Below are 23868 nucleotides of genomic sequence, written 5' to 3'. Positions count from 1 at the left end.
TGTGATTTTCAGTGCCTTGCCTCATCTGTTCCTACAACAAGAAGAGATTTGATAATGGACGGATAGTTGGATGGATACATGGGCTACCCCAAATCTTCCAGTAGGTAAATCATCCACTCTCTCTTTCAAATCATACTCACCAAGTACAATGGCTACACCAAGGAATAAGCTAGGCACTGGAGAGTACTGTGAACAGGTAGAACTGAGTCTATCACTAAACAGTGGCCAGAGAATGAGTTAAGGTAGGTATGCTATTAAGGCTAATAACCAGGATCATAGGTTCTGACATTTGGGTATCCAGATGCTAATCTATAATCTAATTTTGTAATCTAGCCATTATACTGACCAAATTCTAATTTTTAAATTCTCTTTGGTGCTGTTTAAACACATCCTATGTGTTGTAATTTTTTTTTTTTTTTAGTTCAAGAGTTATACTTAACATGCACAATGGAAAGCCAAATGTCTAGAGAATGAGGTTTCAGTTACAACCAACTAACACATTGCTCTCAATCAATCCAATGACTAAAGTTCTAAAATTCAAAAAGACTTCTATAGTAAAATGACAATTATGTAAAAATATGTTCATAGAAACACTAAAACGAAATCTTAAGATTGTAAACAGTATTTATCTATCAAGTGAGGTGATTATGGGAGATATTTTTACCATTTCCATTTAAAACATTTTATTTAATGGATGATATAACTTTGTAATAAAATGAGCTTTTTAAAAAGTGTGTTCAATTTGTGATATATTGTCTCATTTTCCTTTTGGAATTATTACAAAATTTACACTATTTTAGTGGGTGTTCACTATGGTTTTTCTTTCCCCTCCTACCATGTATTTTTTTTTGAATGAAGAAATAGATGGATGAATTTTGAATCCCACATCAGTAAGACTAACATAGAAATTTTTGTCTTAAAGTATTGAACCCAGATGTCCCAAACAATGATCAAAATCAAGATCTTTGGCTTTCTTTAAAAAGATATATCAAAAGTATGTTTTAATTGTACTTAGCTATTTTGTTTGTTATGGATTTTGAATATAGTAGGTGGATCAAATTAAAGAACAAATATTTAAACACATTCTCTCATGATAAGCATAACATTCTGCAGGATTCTCAAGAAATACTGTTTATCATCAACACATATTTGGATCCCATTAGAATATCTGCTTTTCATTTGTAACTGTATCTCATTTGCAGTCCTGGATATGTTCAGTTATGACTAATAAGTTAGAAAAGATAAGCTAAAATTTATTCAGTTATGAATTCTAATTCTACTTGAACAGTCATTAATGGTCATTTAGTCCAACATCCCTCCCAAAGCAAAAATCCCTTCCAAGGCCTCGGTCAATGGTGTTCTGCTGTCTGCTTAAATACCTCATATGCTGGGAAGCTTGGTGCTTCCCATGGGAGCCCAGTTTGTTTTTAAAAGATGTTTATCTCTAAATTACATCCAGATAGATGAAAGTTTCATTTTGTTTCTATGTGCATTTCTAATCCCTAACACATCAAAAATATTCAATACATTGTTTGTTGCCTATTCATGTGGAAGTTTGAGTTCACTTAGCATATTTGTTGAACGTCTACTTTATGGGGAGTATTATTTGGAGCACTGGGGGCACAACAGCAGACAAGAAGCCCATGGTTCCTAGCCCGGGAGTTGTTTACATTCTAGTTGGAATGAATCATCTACCATATTTCCCTTCCTTACTTAAATCTTAGACACACCATCGGCTGGCAGATGGGGAGCGGTCAACATGAGGTCAGGTTGAGGAATGTCTAAGTTTCTTGTATATTCCTAGAAATTACTCAGGAACCCCCAGAAGACTGGATTTCCTGTCAGGCTGGACTGGTGTGTGTTCTTGGTCAATGTTGTTTGAACATTAAAGAAACACAACCTCCTTTTTGTTCCCAAAGATGGTGAGGCAGTATATCCAATAAAGATAGAGGAAAAATGGGCTGGGGCTGTAATGCAGTGGTAGAGCTCCTGACTCTCACGTGTGAGGCACTGGGTTTAATCCTCAGCATCACATAAAAATAAAAAAGATATTGTGTCCATCTATAACTAAAAAAAAAAAAGATAAAGGAAAAAATGGAGAAATATCAGCATACATACTTATATTTTCTACATATCGATATATTATATGTGTGTGTAAATATGTGCATGTATACACACATACACATACTCATAAATATTCTTATTTATACTCACATAAAAATGAAGTCACCTAATTTTTTAACTGATTATCCTTAAATAGTGGGATTATAGATTTATTCTTTTTATTTTTCTATATTTGGCCATTTTATAAAATAAAGTATTGATTAAATAAACAAAATAATTTTATAGAAACAAAACAAGCAAAATGAACACAGCAGGTCCTGCTACTGGCTCAGCTGTCCAAGCCTTGTTGCTGTGTTCTTGATGATGTCTCCCTCTCTTCCTATTCTCTCCTTACCTTCCTGGCTTACTAAATAAAAAGCCTCAGCTCAAGCACCATCTCCAGTAGGAAGTTTTCTTGATGCTCCTGCCCCAGGAGCCCTACAACCCCCTTTCTTTGTGTATCTACTGAACTAGGTACAGACATTTATCGCGGCACCTCCACCTTTGCATTTCCTGTGCCACTTGGCTCTGGACTCCAGGCCCCACCTGGAGTGGGGTGGTGCCTCACCCTCAGTAGGTAGTAAGGAGGTAGGTGACAAATTTGTGGGCTACATCTTGGTCAGTGCCACAGCTGCCCACTGGTATCTTCTCTCCAGCTCAGATAATACTGACCCTCCTTACACACCTCTGCAGGGCTCAGCCTAATGAAGAAAATGCAGGGGCTGGGGATATAGCTCAGTGATAAGGGCACCTTCCTGACATGCACTAGGCCCTGGGTTTAATCCCCAGCACTATAGAAAAAAAAAAAAAAAAGAAGAAGAAGAAGAAATACAATACCTTAGGGCACTAAAGAGCTTCTGTGATGTACCATCAGCTCACCTTTCCATCTCATTTCTCTCCTTTGCATCCCCTCCCAGGACCACGCATCCAATTCTAAATTAGCCATTTTTTTCACCTTTGTCTCCACTGGCCTTTTAAAGTGGAATTCTGTTCCCCATTCCCACCTGAGGAATTTAAAAAATAATTTGTACTCATCCTTATCCTAATCCAAAGCCACCAGTGCTGTGATGTGCTCATCAAAGTCTCTAGTCAGAAGTCACTACAATCTTCTCTTATTTCTAGGCCCTTATTTAGAATTTTTATAAGTCCTTATCCTACAAAGGCCTTGGGATGCATGCAGGTCCACAAAGTCATGAAAAGATAAACTCCTTCAAGACATGAGTCATGCCTTGCCCACATTCATATTCAACCTAGTGGGCCCTCAGCAAGGGTCTGTTGATTTAAAATAATTTGGAAAAGAAAATCCTATTTCTCTTGCACTTGAAGGTCATGGGAAAGGACCGTATAAAATTCTATGGAAGGCATTAGAAAAGAAAATGAGAGAAGAGAAATCCAGAAAGTACAGTGAAATAAGATAGGTTACCAATCAAAGAACAAAACTGTAAAAATAGAATGTGCTTCAAAGTAAACGTTTAGCCAGGTGCAATGGCGCATGCCCATAATCCCAGCAACTCAGGAGGGTGAGACAGGAGGATCTCAAGTATAAGGCCAGCCTCAGCAAATTAGTGATGCTCTCAACAACTTTACAAGACTCAACAATCTCAAAAGATTTTTTCAAAAGTCTGGGGATGTAACTTGGTGATAGAGTACCCCAGATTCAATGCCCAGTACCAAAAAAAGAAAGTGAGAAAGAGAGAAAAGATAAAATTTTAGGTATTAAATATCTGAAACTTCTCTTTTCTTGTTTCTTAAGCACTGGATTCAAAGTCACAAGGCCTTGTTTCTACCTTTAATGTTGCCTCTGATAAGCTCTGTGACTTTCGGTTAAGTCATTTAACACTTCTGATATTTACTATCCTCTTCCTTTAAATGAATATAGGATAAATAGAAACAATAGCTGTGAAAGAACTTTGAGGAACCCATAAGGCACCACAGAGATGAAAGGCATTTGAAAATGTAATGTGATTTATTTGAATAGTAAATACTAATTGGGCATCAGCTCTGTCAGGTACTGTCAGGTGCTAGAGTCAGTGACCAGGAAGAAACATTCAAGTGTCATTACAGGTATCATCTTGCTTCCTTCCTTTCAGGTGTGCCCATTGGTGATTTGTCTCTGTCCTTCAGTGGTTTCAGTGCATAAGACCGGGAGCCCTCTCTTGTCTGTGATGAAGGAAAAGACAAGGAGCACCCATAAATCACCATACGTCCCCTGTCCCCATCTCTTCCAGACCCTACACCATGAGGACACACAGAGAAGTCAGGAGGAAAGATCATTTTTGGCTATTAGTGCTCCAGTGCTTTAGTGCTTTTAGTGCAAAGGAGTCCAAACTGTTCAACCACCCGCCATGGGGGTTAGTGCTCAACCATGAGCAGGATGCTGACTTGGCATTAGGATCAGTGTAGTTCCAAACAATGCAGAAGCCTCTCTCTACCATTAGGGACTTTTGATTTCCCTTGGCTCCCAAAAGGAAAGACAAGACACCATGTGTAAGTGAGGAAGGTGGGCCAGGGTTACCATCAGCCGGTTCTAATGCCTAAGGAATACAACAACCCCACCCCAGATGCTGCATCCGAGTGGAAGGGAGGCAGTACTTGGACATCTATTGAGAACAACTCATTCAGACATTCATTTAATAAATCCATAAGACAATACAAATAGTTAAAACACTGACTTTTTAAATGCTGCACAAATTTGGGTTCAACTCTTAGCTCCATCCTTTCCTAGCTGTGGGAGCTTAGCAAGTTATAAAAGCTCCCTAAACCTGCCACCCCATCTAAAGACTAGGATAATGTCAATTGCTACCCTTCAAATTGTGGTGGGGATTGAATGACATCATGTATGGGGCGCTCTGAGTATCGTGCCTTGCACCTGCTGAACACATAATAAATAATAATTATTACCATAATCATCATTGTCATTGATACCTGCCAAGTGTCAACCTGGATCCTAGGGCTAAAGAATTTTTTTTTAAAGTTCTTAGGCAGGTCAACAACTCACTATAAGGCACTATGGTAAGTATTATAAGAGACCTAGGAACAAAAAGCTATGGGAACAAGGACTGGGAGAGACAGGTGGTGTTTCCTCGGAGTTTTAGAGAATAAGTAAGGATCTCACCAGGATATCAAAAGAGAATAAGCTAAAATATCCTGAGCAGAGGAAATGTCAAAAACAGAAAAATGGAGGAAGAAATGAGTAGGGCAAGTTTAGACAGCTGCATGAAGGATAGTCTTTCCTTTGCATTGCAGATGATGGCCTTCTTATGCCTCCCACCGCTCAGAAAACACAATCTGGGGTGCTGGGCCCACAGGGAGATTCCTTAGGAGGGCGTGCACAGGGTCGTGGTGTCCTGACTGCTGTCACCCTAGAGCAGGGAGAGGAGGCTGGAGCAAATGCCCTTGGCCGCTAACATACCTGATCCCAGCGGGAAGGGCAGGGTTGCTAAGGTCCCAGCTCAGGGAGATAAGTGGGAAAAGCACTTCTCAGAAACTTGGCCCAGCCTTCCAAAGAAGATCCACAGTCTGCCCACAGCTCCCAGCTCGGCTGGGGGAGGCTGCCAAGCAGCTGAAGAGCAGCAGCCAGCAGGGCGGCCCATGAAACCTTCACCACAACAGTTGGTATTTACTTTGGATGCTGGCCGTCCCCACAATTCACAAGATTTATCACCAGAAGCAAAGTCAGTCAGACAGTTACACTAACAAATTTTGCAAACACAAGCCTTCCCCTCCGTGGCCAGTGGGGAGGATGTGAAGGAGGAATATTGTCCCATTCTGGGGAAATTCTGTATGACTTAAATATTTAGATCGAATAAGTTCTTCAGAAAAAGTTAGGGAGTCTTCCCCACTATCTTGAGCAACTTTATATCTCATCTCCAGGACAGGGTGATTTGCTGAAATCTAAACTGGGCTAATGCTCCCTGCATTTTCCCCTGACTCCTTATTTCCATCAAGAAAATAAGCTTTGTAATTTTGTGTAAGGGAGTTTTTGACAATGTGGAGAGCAGGCGGCAATCTAGAGATATAGAAGGCAGAGGCCAAGGCAGGAAGCGTGTCTTTCAGGAGCATCAAGGTAGGAAATACGTTCTGAAACCTGGAAAGGAAGTGGCAAGGCTTCAGAAAGAACAGCTAAGTGGCAACAGACTCACCACAGATCCTGGGCACCAGAGCTTGCTGCTGAGGTGAATACGGAGAATTACCTCCCAGCCACCGGGGCCCACAGGTAGCCAGGTGGCAATTAGAGACAAGCCAGGACTGGAGGGGCCTTCCCTAATGTCTTACTACATAAAGACCTGGGATGAGGCCAGTCCTCAAAATGAAAGAGCTGGAATTTCCTACTAGTCAAATGAAATGGGAACTCAAATGAATATTCTTTGCCAGTAGAAACAGTCCTTCCACCTCTCCTTGAGGTGCTGAGGAAACTGCACTGGCATCCTCTGAGGTAGGTGCCTAGCAAGGCAATTATGATTCTCCTCAGGACCCAATCCCTCCATTCTGCTTTGCTTCTAAACCTGTGAGACTCAGGTCACAGCAGGACTTGAGAGATGAACACCAAAGAGACCCAGATGGAGGTATGCTACACTCCAAAAGAAGTACATGATTTTCCCAACTTCTGCAGACAGAGATCTGGAGAACACATTTGGGAATGAATATGAAGGGTGTGGGACAATGGTAGAAGGAACATAAAGTAGGATTGGGTCTATGTTGTTGATCTGGCTCACTAAGCAGAAGTCTGGATTTAATGTTGTAGCAGTGGGTGAGGAAGGGCTCTGACAGTTTGCTTGGTTGGTGGGTTGAAACATGGGCCAAAAAATGGTCCTCACCACATGAAGTCAAAGCGTCACAACTGTCTTTGTGTGTTGCAGAGAAAGGTATGCAGAGGCTTAGGGAGACTGAACTATTACCATGGATTTATCATGTAAGACCTGCTCACCCATACCAGGAGAGTCAGAGCACATGTCTTTCACCATGAAGAATAAATTTGATGAGCCTTGTGGTTGCTCTTCTTTGTGGGTCAAGAATTATTATGGTTAACTGCTGCCACTAAACTGAAATCCTGAAATGGATAATTGTATCCCAAGGTGGCAGAAACCACTTTATCTCCAAATCAATGTAAGCTTGCTTACCATAATGGACGGCAGAGTCAAAGACGTCTTCAGAGTCACATGACTCACAGAGACCTATGGCACTGGCTAATTGAGCACAGTATCCCTAAAAGTGAAAGAGATGGTCAGTCTGTGAAATTCTTACTTGATCTACATAAGCAGAAGAGTTCTGACCAAGTGAACAGAGTATAACTTGAATCATAAAAATGTGAGTTCATGGGCTAGGGTTGTGGCTCAGTGATGGAGCGCTTGCCTCACACGTGTGAGGCACTGGGTTTGATCCACAGCACCACATAAATGCAAAGGTATTGCATTTATCTACTATATATATATATATATATATATATATATATATATATATATATATATATAATCATAATCCTTTAATTAATTCCTAGACTTAAGTCAGTTTATAGACACAAAACCCCTTGAATGAAAGGAAGTGTTGATCACCTTGAAGAAATGCCCCATTGCACTGCCCAAAATTCATACCATTATTCTGACAGATGCTTGCTCAATCCAAGGTCACAAAGATTCTTTGGTTTTTTTCCTGCACATTTTATAGGTTCTGGATTTACATTTTGTTCTTTGATTCATTTTGAGTGGTAAATGGTGTGAGGCAAAGGTCTACTTTTTTGCATATGGATATATAATATTTTCCATTTGTTGAAAGATTTTGCTATGATTATCCTCTCATTCTTTGAATTGCTTTGTCACTTTAGTCAAAAGCTATTGACCATAGGGTAGGATTTACTTCTGGAGTCTGTTCTGTTTTTTTTTTTTTTTTTTGACCTATACATCAGTCCTTATACAAGTAGCACACTGTCTTGATTACTGTAGCTTTATAGTGAACTTAGAATAAGTCATTCAATTTTATTCTGCTTTTTCATCTTTTTCCCTTTTCCTTGAATTATTTTCAGTTTTTAGAATTCTTGTGTAAATTTTAGAATCAGTTGGTAAATTCCTACAAAATTAGGATTTTATTTCTTTGAGCTTGTCAAAGAAAATATGTAGATCAAGTAAGAATTTCCTAGATCTAACAATAAGTTGTCTTATTAGATCTAACATATTTTCTGCAGATTTTGTATATTTTATCTACAAAATTATTTAAAGACAGTTTTACTTCTCCTTTTATAATTTGCATGCCTTTAATTTCTTGAAATTTCCTTATTGCCCTGCGTGGAATTTCGAGAGCGGACATCCTTGCCTTGTTTCCAAATTTAGGAGGAAAGTATTCAGTCTTTCACCATTAAATATGATGTTGGCTATAGGTGTTTCATAGATGTCTTTTATCAGGTGGTGAATATTATTTCTATTCCTAGTTTGCTGAATTTAAAAAAAAAAAAATCATTGCAGGGGTTGGAGATGTGGCTCAGTGGTAGAGCGCTTACCTAGCATGTGTGAGGCCCTGACTTCAAATCCCCAGCACACAGGGAAAAAAATTAAAGAATATTAGACTTTGTCAAATGTTTTTCTGCATGCATCTACTGGAATGACCATTTAGGCCTGCCCTTTATTCTTTTGATAAAGCCTTTTATATGTTAATTTGTTAGATAGGACACCCAAAGCATGAGCCATAAAAAAAGAAAATGTTCAATAGAGCTTTATCAAATTAAACTTTCACTCTTCAAAAAACTCTCATAAGAAAATTAAAAGGTGTCCTGTACATTTCGAAAAGCTAAAAGAAAGTATTTTCAATACTTCAAACAGTAGGGAATCAATTCCAGCTGTATTTAAGCGAGGCATCTAAACTTCTGAATCTGGGTGAAATTATACCAAAACTGAAAAGCAACTATTGTGAAGTTAAGAACCAGAAGGAAAATGGTCTCTTCCCAGGACATCTCATTCCGTATCCACCAGTCATCCTGTTTCATAGACTTCAAACACAATCTACTGCCTCCTGATTCAGGGAGGACAGAGGAGTTTGCAGAGGTCTGTAGTTTCTATTTCTGATTTAGGTTTAGTTTAATGGTTTTTTTTTTTTTTTTTTGGCTGTTTGTGTTTTTTGTTTGTTTGTTTTTGGTAAGACAAGGATACATGCTCTCTCTGCACAACTGGGTACATTTAAATTGTGAGTCACTACACAGGAAACAAAAGGAATTCCCAAAACCCTGTACATATATCCTTTAAGGGTTTTTTTTTTTTTTAAAGGTTTCATGTATCATAAAATAACACGTAGAAATTGCGTAAAAAAAACAATTCATAAGCTCTCCAAAGAAGGGCTCAGAATGATTATCTGTTGTAAGCATCATCTTGCCAAATAGTTATTACTCATGGAGTTGAGGGTGCTTGCATTCCTTCTAAAAATAGGTCTTTCCATGAAAAAGCACAATATGTTATTGCTGCATGAGGTAAAACTACAAAAGAAGTTATTTTTATCCGCCAGGCAGTTAACTTTTGATTCTAAATGGAACCAAACAAATCGTTTACGAAGTTAAAAAAAAAAAAAAAAAGGAACCCAGACATCCGGAAATTTGCTGTCTTTCTCTTCCTTCAGTTTACATTTCTGAAATACCTTTTCCTATTACATAAAACCATATTTTCTAGCCAATGATGTACAATAATAAGTGTCTCCAGCATGTAGAATTATAGAAGCCAGTGACTGTGAATTCAACCTTCCAAACAAAAATAGAAAGAGCATACCATTCAAAGAATAAAGAGTTCACCCTAAAACAGATTGTCTTTTTCTTTTGTTTCTGTCCCAGAATCTGCATTGAAAGGCAATACAGTATCACAAAAAGCCTGATCTGTAATTAGAAAGATCTAGTTGTAAAGATCTGTGTGGAGACACCAGCTCCGTAGCTTCCTAGTCTTAGAACCTGGAGTGAACTTCACCTTCAGCAGATCAGGGTCTCCCTCAGCAAGGTGGAGCAATGGTACCTTCCTCAGAGGCAGGGTAAATGAGACTTGGTGGGAGCCAAGTGCTAAGCACAATGCCTAACACAGGGCACGCACCGCTAAGGTTGGTAAGGAGGATCTCCACTGGTAGACTCACCCAGGATTTTGAAGAGGAATGCTTGGAAATGTCAAGAAGAAAAAGAAAAAGAGTGAAAGGACATAAATAACAGAAGAACACAGCTTGACCTGGTGGTCTGCCCAGACATCAGATACTTTACAAGTATGCTATCATGTCAAACCACATCTTTCTATCTTGATGCTTCAGGAATCACAACATCAATTAATTTTCCACCCAGTATATATGTAAAGTAGCTATTCATAAGCTCCTATTTTTTATGGTACAAGCCTAAATATCAAAAAGTTAAAGCAAAGGTAAATCCAGAAAGGAAAGTCACACCTGGTAGCATCATATACCTGCCCAGTGGTCAACACCAAAACTTGATATAATTATCATTTTCTTAAAAAAAAAAAATACATGAATTTGGGCAAAAATGCAAAATATTTATGGTAACATTATAACTAGGTAAAAAATTCACATATCATGAGAACTAAGAGGTAATTCAGACAAATGAGGATACCCCTTATTTGGGAAAAAAACTATAACATTTGTGTTGGATTTTAATTATTTAAAATTTTTAGAATAAAAACTCCACCCCTCACACATACATCTTAAATATTTTCTATCTCTTTTTCTAAATATTAAAGTCTGAAATCATTGGCTGATAGGTGACACCCTTATCGACCCTAACCACCTGCAAGCTTCCCTTCTATCTAGTCCCGTAATGTATGAATGATCATAAGAGATAATTTCCTAGTACATGTGCCCTGTTCCCTGCATAATTAGTAACCATAGATTAAAAGAAATGGAAGTCAAGAAACCATTGAGTACAAATTGCAAAGCACATGGTTTTCAGAACTTAAAGGCTGATTCTTGGAACCAGCCATCTGAAAACTTGAGGAGTGCTTGACTTAACCCTAGAAGCACCACAGTCCTGAGTTACCAGAGAGCCCAGAAGTAAAAGAGGGCCCTTAGGGAGTTTCTTGCAGGATGCTAATTATCAGCCTAAAACTCAGAGAAGGCCATCACTTTTCTTCTTCAACCCACTCCCATGGAAGGCTGCAGGTGAGCCACTGGGCAACCTTCCTTGTGCCTGAGACACAGGACAAAGAGGGGGAGAGGAGAAGGAAAGAGAAATAAGTTACAACAAAGGAGCAGGTACAAGACCAGAAGGAACCCTTGCCATTCTTGAGTCCAAGAAGCTCCTCTGTCAGATGAGGCAACTGAAGGAAGGAAAGACAAATGGTACCATGAGCAGGGGGTGTTGGTGCTCCAGTCCAGAGAAGCCCAATGCCTCCTGGGCTTCAGGGCTGCCCACAGCTCCCACAACCCCTCCTTCCCTTGCAGGGAAACAACAGAATCTCTATTTCTGGACAAGATCCACAAACTCATGCTCCTAGGACTTCCACGGAGAAATTCCCAACATTGCGTACCTCTTCCTGGAGGCAATGACCAGAAGGACATATTTATATTTCTTAGATTGGAATGATTTGGGTCCAACACAGTCAGGTAGATAAGTAAGATTTGTCTTTTAGCCAGTTTGGCTGTTTTTTTTTTTTTTTTTTTTTTTGATAAGAAGCTGGAAGATTTTCAGAAGCATGATTTGTGGGCTTTGGTTCATGGTGTCTTTAGGAATTGTATACCAAAACATATACGTGTGTGGCGTGCAAACGCCTCCTAACGTCATGTTTTCCCAACTGTCTTGGGCTGCTGCCCCACTTCCTGACATCATGAACAGGATGTGACCCAACAGGATGTAGCGGTCCCTTGTTTTCCACTTTCCAGCTCCAAAAAACCGATGTCTGGGTTTAATGACTTGATCACAGACCTCTGGTGACCATGGACAACAAGAGGAAAATCCACCCTCCAATAACCTCACAGTCTCATGGAAGTCTGGACTTTCTGCAGATTTCCTCTCCCTGGGCGGGTGACATTAGCTCTTAGGATCATTCATAAGAACTGAACAGCTGATCCATCACCCTTCTCCTGTGTCTCTGTCTGGACTTGCCGCTGCAGTGGGTGAGCACTCCACAATACAGAAGACCACAGGGACCACGGGATCACCACAGCCCAGCCTCCACACCCCAGCCCCCTACCGCACACTCCACTGGATCCTCTGAGATCCTGGGCACCTGCCCAGCTGGAAGTGTGAGGGTGTCTGATCCTGGCTCCTTCTAAAGAGCTGTCATTTATTAAGTGTCTGCTCAGGATCTGCGCTGTGCTAACTCTTCACTGATTCAATTATGCAGGTATTATTACTCCATTTTATAGATGGGTTGACTGAGGCATGAAAGGTTAGGTTATAGGCTCGAGGTCAATGTTTTTACTACTCCAGCACACTACTAAGGAAACGGCAGCAGAGGAACCTAGAGACCTGGGAATTGTCAGGTATAGGCAATAGCAGACTAAAAATGCCCTGGGAAGGAAAGCACACCTCCTTCCACTCAGCACCAGCTCCTCTTAGTCACGTGACATGCACCAGATTGTCAAACAAAATTTCTGGGTCTCACATCTGTCATTTCCATTGGTCCTTGAGATAATGCCTGCTGCAGACTGGCTCTTCTACTGTCTTTGCTTTTCTTCCTGTGACAGAGGAATACTTGTGTAACTGCCCCTCCTGTCCATGTCCAACAGAGAAGTGACAGTGTAAAAAAGGAGGAAGGGAACAGGCTGTCCCAGAATGGCCTGAGCTTTCAGAGCTGGAATCGTGGTCAGTGGTCAGTGCTCAGACCGTCAGACCACTGCCATACCCCCATCAACATTCCCCCAGGCTCTCCCAGACCAGTTTGAGAGAGCAAGGAAATAGCATCAATAATGTAAAGGTACCTCTGTCTTATTGCAAAGCCATTGTCCACTGTGTCACAGATGGGGGAAAGCTGGGTTTTGGAAGATTCAGGAGGGAACTACGAACCCTATTAGGCAAATGGGTTAAACCTCGGCTTCCCAAGGACCATCTAGTGGGATGTCCAGTAAGCAAATGGAACTCTCTCGTCTGATGAAAACCTAAAAGCCTAAACAGCACCTTGATTCTCCCACAATGGAATTTTATTAATGAGACTCTAAACCAGCTCCCATCAAATGAATCTCCTTGTCTTAATTTACCACTAAATAAGATTCAATAAACATTGCATTTTAGGAACTATGGCTTGTGGTAGCTAACAATTTATAAGCCAAAATCAGAACCCTTCTATAACTCTGGATTCTGAATTAACCTTCAGATGATTATGATATTTCAAAACTATGTAGTGTTTAAAGGACAAATACAGTCTTTTTGAACTCAGATAAAAGAGTTTCTAATCTTTCTTGTTGCTTTTTGGTATAAATAATAAAAATGATCATAAATGAACCACACTGAGGACCTCAGAGACATAGGTTTCAAGTGGTCTTATTTCTAAATCATATCATTTTGAACTGACCACTTTTTTTCCTAGTGTTAGTTATTTACATGCATAAATTTGGGTGCCTATTACATGGTGAGCTGCTAGCTCCTCTTCTAAACCCATAGGTCAGGCATTGCGCTTTGCATGTAGTAGGCTTGCAAAAAATGTTACAGAAGCTGGGCGCAGTGACCCACGGCTGTAAGTAATCCCAGCAACTTGGAGGGCTCAGGCAAGAGGATTGTGAGTTCAAAGCCAGCATCAGCAACTTAGTAAGGCCCTAAGCAAGATCTTGACACAAAAAGGGCTGGGAATGTTGTTCAGCGGTTAAGCGCCCCCAGGACCCCCCCCCCAAAAAAAGTTAGAGGACTTAAATTTAAACAAAAAGTAACTCTTAGAAGTGACATGTGCTAATAAAAATTGTTTTAAAAGTGACACATGCTTGATAACCAGAATTCTTACTATTGAGCAAAATATTCTAGAGGATTCAACATATTTATTTATTTAAATGCTTTTCAAGTGAATTTTGAAATAAATATCATATCCAAAGGAACATAAACCAAATGCTTTTTTTTTTTTTTAACCAGGGATGGGACACAGGGCCACTTAACTGCTGATCCACATCCCCCAAACCTTTTGTATTTTATTAGAGACAGGGTCTTGCTAAGTAGCTGAGTCTGGGTTTAAATTTGCAATCTTGCTGCCTCAGCTTCCCAAGTCATTGGGATTTCAGGCATGTGCCACCTACTGGCTCCAAATGTTTTCTTTTTAAGTAAAAATCTAGATATGTTCCAAAAAATACCATCATACAAAATCCCTCTTTTATTATAACCATCTATATCTGTTGTTCTCAGTTGTGTCCACAAATCCTGATACCTGGGCCTAATCTTTACAGATTATGTGATCCAGCAATTAATTTAATGATTCTTTTTAAAAATTTTAATGTGTACTGGAGGTTGAGAAACTTCAGTGTATTCTTTAAAAATAAATAATTTTCCAAAATATTCAGCCTCTCTAGTAATTAAAGAAGAACAAAGAAATAACTTATCATTGTCTCTGATTATTATATAGGTAAATATTTAGAAGAATGCTGATTTTCAAGCATTAGCCTAGTATTCTTTCAAACAGTGAGTTATTACCCATTCATGAATTATGAAATTAATTTAGTGGACCATATGTTGTATTTTTAATTTTTTTTTTAAAGAAAGGAAAGGAAGAAGAGAGTTCATTGCATCTGGTCAGAAAAATACTTAACTGTCTTTCAACTCTGTGTGTGTGTGTGTGTGTGTGTGTGTGTGTGTGTTTGTGTGTGTGTATACATGCAGAGGAACACTACATAAAATGTATTTCTTAGAGGGGTTAAGGGGCATAAGGCACAAAGAATACTCAAATATTGAGAAAAGCACTCTCTTTGGATGCTGGTGGGATATATAATCAGACATGATTTTTTATTGAGGGCCTGTTGGCAACAACCCTGAAAATCTTCACTTTGACCTGGGAATTTATCCTAATGATGAAATCTCTCAAATGTACCTTAGCATGTAAGGATATGCATTTTCTTGCTGTTCACAATAGTGAAAATTTTAAGGCATCTAACCATATAGATTAAATGCATCATCCATGAAACAAAATGCAATACAATCACTAAAAATAATGAAATAAGTTTATGTCCATTGACTTGGAATACTGTTCAGATATGTTGAAAAGAAAAAAGCAGATTATAAAATATTAGGGGCCGCATACAGCCACTTTGGTACATAAATATTTGTAAAAATATTGATGTTGTGGAGAAGAGAGGTTAAGCCCTCCCCCTGGGCTGCTGTGTCCTGGCTCTGCCTCTTTGCAGCTGCGTGGTCTTGCTCAAGGAACTTAGCTTCACTGGAAAATTATTGTTTCTGCCTCAGAAGACTCTCCTGAGAATGACCTGGGTTAATACATGTAAAACCTTCCAAGCAGTGCCCAGCACCGAAGAAGCACCCAAGAGATAGTGGCTCTGTGTTTTCCAGAAAGAGAACAAGAGATTTCACATCATAAACCAACAGTGACCACTCTGCATGCTATGATTACTAGTAAATTTCACTTTCTTCTTTATACATTGTAATCAGGAAAAAAGATAAAACAGCATAAAAATTTAAAAGTATGTTATTCTATCTTCAGGTTCTAAAATGTCTTATTTGACAACTTGAGGTTAAAAAATAGATAATAGTAAAATAAGAATAACAGGAGCAACACATTCTTATTGGATTTTGCTTACATCTTTAAAGAGATAAGGCGTGTGGGATTTTTGCCCAATCAAGCAATAAATTCCTCTTTGGAATTACATTTTACTAATTTTGGAGTGTCTGTAACTTCAGCAGCTGCTACAAAGATTCTGTTTTCTCATCTCCTTTTCTAAAAGGTGGTCTGCTTTCTCTCACTTTATCAATTCAAGCCAGTCCACTGACAAAATCTGTATTAAAGTTGCATGCACTACTATGCAAAGCTACTCCTGTCCAATATCATACCTTAGGCGGCTGCATTTCTCACGGAATGATGACTATACAAAGAAAACAGTTGAAACTGAGCTGTCCCTTGTGTTTATTCCTGAGTTACCAATATGGACCTTAAATGGCAATTGTGTGTGGGTGGGGAGATTCATTATTAAAGAAAATGGGGAATTACAGAAATGCATGGGGAAAGAAAAGGATTTAAAAATCATCCATTGTTTCTCCACTCATACTCCATTATTAAGACGCTAGTAATTTTCCTCTCCGTCTTTTTCTTTGTTATCTTAGGTGGCTCTAGTCATGTTATTGGCACAATTAAGCAAATTGCTTTTTCACTTGGTATCAGCTCAAATGTAGGCATTATATAATCATTTCCACAAGTATATTTTTCACAAAAACATTTTAACAACTGCATAAAGTATTCTTGAGTGATTTAATCATTTCTCTTTTAGAGCACATTCAGATTGTTTTCAAGTTTTCTACTATAAATAGAACTACAAAAACTGTTATGCATAAGCTTTTTATGTATGCAAAATTATTTTAGCTTTTTCATGTGTTGAAGCCAAAAATAGAATCATTGTGTCGGAGGTCATGAGCATTTTAAGTCTTAGAATAGTTGTTGACATATACAACTTGTTACTGAGGAAAATCCTAAAAACAAAAACAAAAACACAAAAATTCTTCTAAGCCAGGAGTGGTGGTGTGTGCCTGCCTGTAATCCCAGTAACTCAGGAGGCTGACACAGGGAGGAATCTCAAATTCAAAGCCAGCCTCAGCATTTTAGCAAGAACCTGTCTCAAAATAAAAAATAAGAAGGGGTAGGGATATGGCTCAGTGGTTAAGGGTTAGGGTTAGGTTCAATTCCTAGTACCAAACAATTTTTAAAAACTTTTTGCTTCACTTGCTTTTTGACTTAAAAAATGACTAAACGCGGAGGTCACAGAGTTGGGGCAATGTAATATTAGTCTCCCACTAGCTTTGCTGTAGATCACACCTCCGATGCGTGAGCTATGATGATAATGGTTGTCTAGGTTACTCTTCAGGGACCTGAAAGCAGCTTTTGCAAAAAGCAATGACTCTTCACTTGGGCCTGTGGATGTCCCATGGGTGACTGGAGTAGAACGAAATGGCTCTGCACCTCTGCCTTCAAATAGTGTCAGTCTCCTTTGTTGCCTTAATCTTTGAGTTAGAATCTACCCAGCTTTGCATATGACCTGTTAATCAGTTCAGAAATGTTTTCTTCCAAATTTAATAGAGGGTAAACTTGACCTAGACTCAGTTTCCCCGTTTTCAAGGCTTTTAAAGACATCTGTCAGCCACCTTGACCAGAAACACCAAACCTTCTCACCAAATCAGTGAGAAGAGGTGGCACCCTGGTTCTGAAAGTTCTCTACCTAGTCCCAGAAAAGACATGAATATTGCTTCCCTTTATAATTAGCCTGTTTTACATCTGCAGCACCTCAACCCCCTGGAGTTGAAAATATGATTTGTGAGCAAACCTCCCTCTTCTTTCTTTGGCCACTGAATAAAGTCTTTCTTTCTCCCCAACACCCATCTCTCAGACATTAGTGTATCCATGGGATGAACTTCTGAACTGGGATTTGGTATCAGACTGACTCCACTATCCAATTACTCTTCTCCCTTGGAATTGGCATCATAAATTTGTTTAACTCTTGAAGAAAGCACTGGCAGTATGTATTAATTTATTTGCAGCTTTGTTTCAAAAAAGTATTTAAAGTAATTTGTAAAAGCAAACAGTTAAACAATTTTTAAGTGGGAAAATTAGGGTAAAAGGGAAAAATAAGAAAAGTAACAACTAGCATTTTATTGAATAATTATTCACTGATTATTATCAGCTCTAAGCCCATCATGTATAATCTCATTTAATTCCTGCAGCAAAATCATTTCTAGACAAGAAAACTGAGGCTTGGAAAGTTAGTAACTTGCCAAATTTTATAAAACAAGTAAAGGGCAGAGCAGATACTCAAACTCTATAATTTAAGCTCTCAAGTATTATGCTGTACTTCATTTGGGGGTGCAGTGAGGTACATTTTTCTAAGGCTGTTGTTTCCCATTGATCCATGCAGAGAGAGATAGGAAAGCTTGAAGATCCCATGCTGTTCACAGATAAACCGATTTCTTCTAACTGTGAGCATAACTATTTCATCCCATGCTGTTCACAGATAAACCGATTTCTTCTGTGAGCATAACTATTTCATCAGTCTTTCTCCAACATTTAGATCATTTCATTTTAAATGTGTATCTTTAAGATGTTTATGTCACTGAATGTGATATACATGTAATTTTCATGTTAAAATCTGGAGATGGGTATTTTTCCATAGGCTTATGTTTTTTTTCTCTAAATTTGTATGTCTTCCTTGATGAATTGGCCAGTCCTTTCCTTTACCCATTTTTTTATTATTTTCCCTTCAATTTTTATGATCATACCTGACACTAAAGATACAAGGTTTTCAGAAACTATTTGAAACAAATAGGATAACCTCTAATTTTGAAATCAGATAAATTTATATGAATTTTATGCTATCAATTTCCAATATAATTCTTTCTGTCATTCAAAAAATCAGTCCACCTTCTAGAACCTTGATAAATATTAAAACTTATATCTATGAAGTGTTTTGATGACATAATGTCCCCTTAACCCTAATTCATCAGGAATGTATTTGGGGCATGACTTTGATCTGAGAACACACAGCAATTCTTTCTCTACGTATAATTACTGTCATGATTTTCTTAATTCATGGTTTGTTTTTTATCTGATTTATGTATTTGTTGATGTGTAGACTTGTTCTTGCAGGGACTAATTTTATTTATTATTTATACATTCTATCTCTTTATAATATATATTGAGCTCTTATATATGTAATGTGGAATATCTTGAAGCCATTGAATCTTCTGCACAGAACACTGTTTCGTTACTGTAGCTCTATCATGTGTCCTGACCCCCGTGCTCTCTTACCGTCATAGTCTCCTTTCAGATTTGATGACTTCTGCCAGGGATGGAGCTCAGTGGAAGAGTCTGTGCTTCGCATGTGTGAGGCCCTCGTTCAATCCCCAGAACAACAATAACAACAATTTGATTTTTGATGAATCCTTGCCTAAATTCACAAGTAGATAAAAGCTATTTTGCCTAGACTTCTCCCCCACAAAATAATCCCATTAGGTCTGGTTGGAAATAGAATTACACCTATGATGTATTTATTTTGAAAGAAGTCACACATCTTCACAAGGTTTGCCTTTCTAGGTGTGGGCCTTCTGTTTAGTCAAAGCCTTCTTTTGTGTTTTTCATTATGATTTGTGCTTTCGTTTCTGTCGTATCAATGCCAAGTCCCCCTTCTCCTGCCTCCACTTCAGTTTTACTTTGGCTCCTCAGAATGAACATCCAAAGGTAACACAATAGGACTTTTGTTTAGGGAACAGGAGAACTCCTCCTCACTTCTCATTCAATGAAACAATTAGCAAAAGTGCTGCCTGAGAGGCCCTGGCCATATCTAGAAGGATAGAATTCGCTAAGTCATTTGTTGTATCTGGTTTATAACCACTTAGTCATGTGGTCGGTTGAAAGTTATTTGGCTCCATCTTCTGGGTTGAACTGCTAGTATTTGGAGGAAGGACAGGGCCTTGGGTAGTTAGGGAGGTGCCTAGGGTCAAGATTGCAGAAGGAACCTGCCCTTGGGCCCTGGGTGCCTCTTCCTCTAACCTGGCCCAGCAGCCCCAGGGAACTGGCTGCTGTGAGGCAAGCCAGTGGTTGGGGGAAGGAGTCACCTCTTTCTCCTCTAGCCTGGGGGGTGGGAGTTTGCTGGTCACCATTGAAGAGCACCAGGTCCTACCTGAAAGCACAGCACCATTCTTGCTTATCCAGGTTCCTACTGCCTTTAGGTAGCAAAAGATACTTGTAAGCTAGGCATCCAGACTCCTACGCCCTGTCTGAATGCTCTTTCAGATTCCCCAAAGCCAGTCCAATTCCACTGGAGGAACACTTTGTCTGTTTGTTGGTCAATGGGGTCATGACCTGCCCTCCAGCCTCTGCTGCCCTCTCTGCCTAGAACAAACACCAACCCAAAAGTAACCCCCAAAAATCCCAGAGTAGAAAATCCAAGAACTCAAAATAAGCAGCTAAAACAAAATCCATGACAAAACCCAGCTAGGGGGGTGTTCCCAGGTAAATGTGATGATGAATCCAATCGTCTTTGCATTCAAGTCAAACAGAGAACAAAATGTTTCTGGTTTGGGGATGTGGTGAAATCGGCAGATGTTTCAATATCATTATGAGTGTACTTCAAATCTTGAGTGGTGTTCCTGTTGAAATAAACAGTTCAAAAGATAAGGGAGTTGAGTCGGGGACACATGAATTTTACACATTCTCATTGGTTGGGAATAGTTCTAAAAATGAAGAATTTCAGAGGATGAAACACAGAATGAGAGATTAAAAGAAAGTAGAAAAGAAAGGTGGTGGAGCAAATAAGAAGGAAAAGAATATCAGAGAACAGAAATGTGACATTTATGGAGGTCGGAAAGATGGTGGAATGAGATGGATATCATGGCCCTCGGTACATGTAGGATTCCACGAATGGTGTGACTCTACATCGTGACCAACCAGAGAATTGAAATGTTGCACACCATTTGTGTACGATGAATTGAAACGCATTCTGCTGTCATGTACAACAAAGGAGGACAAATAAAAATAAAAATAATTAAAAAAGAAATGTGACAGGGATCGCAAGAGGCACACACAGAATAACAAGAAGACACTGGAATAGTCTCATGATACAGAGCAGGTAGTTAGGCTGGGGCAGGTGTACCTGCCTACCATCATCCCACACAATCTGCTCACAACAATCCTCAAAAGTATCACCCAGTACAACAATTTGTGCTCTTACTAATGACCCTATGTCATTGAGAAAATTGAGGCTTAAGTTTCCCCTGTTTGAAACAGCCATGCTGCCCTGTTTCAGTATAGTGTTATTTGTCTCTGAAATATCATACTATAGATATGTCAACCCTTAAAGGAGACCACCACTGGAGCCTTGAAAGTCTGACCGGAACTTGCACAAGCAGCAGCTAGAAGGAAGTGTGCCCAGGCACAAGTCATGACTGAGGGCACTGGACCCCTTGGGAACTGCTCTTCATAGAAAATTTCCAGCTGCCTAAGTGTGTGTCACAGCTCTGAACATCACATGTTCTATTGTGTTCTGTGTGCTAAGAAAGAGCCTGAGCCTGGGACATAGGAAGCCATCAACACATATTTGTTGAATAATTTTCATTGGAAATGTTGAGATAGTGTTGGATTTCTTTGCTAATAATGCCATAACAAGATACCACAGAGTAGGTGGCTTAAAAGGCAGAAAATACATTTCTTCATAGCTTTGAAGGCTGGAAGTCCAAGATCAAGGTGTTGGCAGGTTTGCTTTCTCATCTACCCGTCCCTGCACCAAGGGTTGAGCCCAGGGGCACTCTGCCACTGAGCTACATTCCCCCACCCTTTTTATTTTAAGACAGGGTCTCTCTAAGTTGCCCAAGCTGGTCTTAAATTTGCAATCCTCCTGCCTCAGCCTCCCTCAGTAGCTAGGACTACAGGAATGCATCACCCCACCTAGCTAGGTTTGCTTTCTTCTTTCTAGGTTTGCACTCTCCCATTTGGTGTAAATTAAAGGAAACTATTATTTCATAATCTCTCTCCTGGTTTGTAGGTGGCCTCTCCCTGTGTCTTCACATGGTCTTTTCTCTGTGTGTGTCTGTGTCCTAATGTTCTCTTCTTATAAGGACACCAGTCAGGTTAGATTAGGACCCAGCCTAACAACCTCATTTTAACCCTTTAATGGCGCCATCTCCTAATACAACCACATTCTGAGGTATTAGGAGTTAGAGATTCAACATATGAATTTTGAGGGGACACAATCCAGTCCCAAGCAAGTGTAAACATTTAAATAGTTAAACTTCAATTATCTAGAACTCTCAGTCACCAATTTAGAATTCTTCAAGACTTCTGACTATCCCACACAATAAAGATGGAGCTTCTTCACTGGCATCCTTAAAGCAAAGGGGGACAGGAAAATACCATATCCCTGAATGACCCCTCTTCACTCTTAAAAAACCTAGCCAAGTTATAAGGTAACAATAAGAGCAAGCCTGGGTCCGAAAGTCAAGATGTGTATTATCTTGGAGGACAGTGGCTTTATCTTATGCACACTAGGAAAATAGAGCAACTTAGTGTCATCTGTAGAAAGCTGCTTGATTACATGGACACCAGGAAAGTTGCTCCTTGGGATGCTGGTCAGACAGACAAGCTAATGCTGAGAAGATCCCTGCTTCTGTAACCTGGGCATGGAAATCACAGTGAGGGAGAGAGGTGCTCTCTGTTTGGTCTCTCACCACTGAACTCTTCTTGGCTGATCTCATGTAAATTTTCCCCCAATAAATCCTATGTCTCACGAACTGTTTCCAGGCACTTTCATTGGCCTTTCCACATCTTACCCCACAGCCCTGGAACAACTGGGCTGTGGACATGACAGTTATCATGCAAGACCCACTGCAGAAATCACTGCAAATGGAAAATGAGCAACACACAGGGAAGCAAAAAGAAGGAACCACCGTGGTCCTATAGTTTTATTTTCCACTATCCAAAAAGCAAGGTAAAATTACCATGTAGAATTTAGTTAGAAGACAGATTCTGAGCCCCACCTCTCAATTTTAATCTGGTGGGTCTGAGGGGCCTAAGAATCACCCTGTTTAACAGGCACCCTGGGATGTTCTGTTGAGGAGCCACATTGTGAGAGATGGTAAGCAGTGGCACTGAGACATGTAGCCAGTTAAAGGCCGCAAGCCCTCAACTCCTGGCCATTTAGCTCATTCATGGAGTAGCACAGATGCAGTCTCCCCTTTGGTGTAAATTAAAGGAAACTATTATTTCATTATTAACAAAATCGTTTTAAAATTATTTAATACTAGCTAGATGTTTTTGTATCAATTGGGGCCAAATTATGTGGCCCGTATATAATAGCAGACTTCTGAATTAGCCATTTTAAAGACATGGAAACTGAGACTTATAGAAGGTAAGTTAATGTGCCCAAGATCACACAGCTGGCAAGTATTCGAACCTGTGCGTCAGCCTAAATGCAAACCTTCAGTGATTCCCAGACAACAAAATCATGAATGCATCATTTAAAACTGTTCAGTAAGAACTCTTACCTAGTTCTTTAAAATACTCTACATAGGAAATAAATTCATTCCAGATTGTTCTCTGGTTTGTAGCATAGTGAATATCCTCCATTCTAAGATAATTTTAAGATTTAAGTAAGAAGCAACATTAATAGCGTTTGGAGATCATTAAACACTAAAATAAACTAATGTAGCATACAAGATGCCTCTCAATTTTGGAAGTTAAAATGCAATAAATAAATTAATAATAAAGATGAGGGGAAATGTATTAGAATCAGTGGGGGGGGAGCATTCCTGGTTTGACAACACAGCCACAGGCTTACATCGCCATCTGCTGTCAAGAAGTGGTAACTACATCAGTCCTCAAAGCCAGGGTTTTACCTTAACATGGAAAGGAGGCTGGTACCTCTCTATTGCCCAATCCTCTAACAGAGGGGACGCAACGTTCCGTGGAAAACATGGATATGGAATAAAGGGGAAAATAAGAATGAGAGTTAAAAATAAGGAGAGAAAAATAAACAAGATGGGAGAGAAAAACGAAAACAAATTAGGGAAGGGGTGTCGTCTCTGTATTAGTACCTATCTCTTATTAAAACCTGCCAGCTACTTTGCATATTTTATCTCCAACTTATTTGTATTAATCTGTCTTACCAGACGTTCGCCTTTTTCAT

Source organism: Callospermophilus lateralis, chromosome 7, assembly GCF_048772815.1.
Source record: "Callospermophilus lateralis isolate mCalLat2 chromosome 7, mCalLat2.hap1, whole genome shotgun sequence".
Taxonomy (NCBI): Eukaryota; Metazoa; Chordata; class Mammalia; order Rodentia; family Sciuridae; genus Callospermophilus; species Callospermophilus lateralis.
This window is presented reverse-complemented; position numbering follows the sequence as displayed.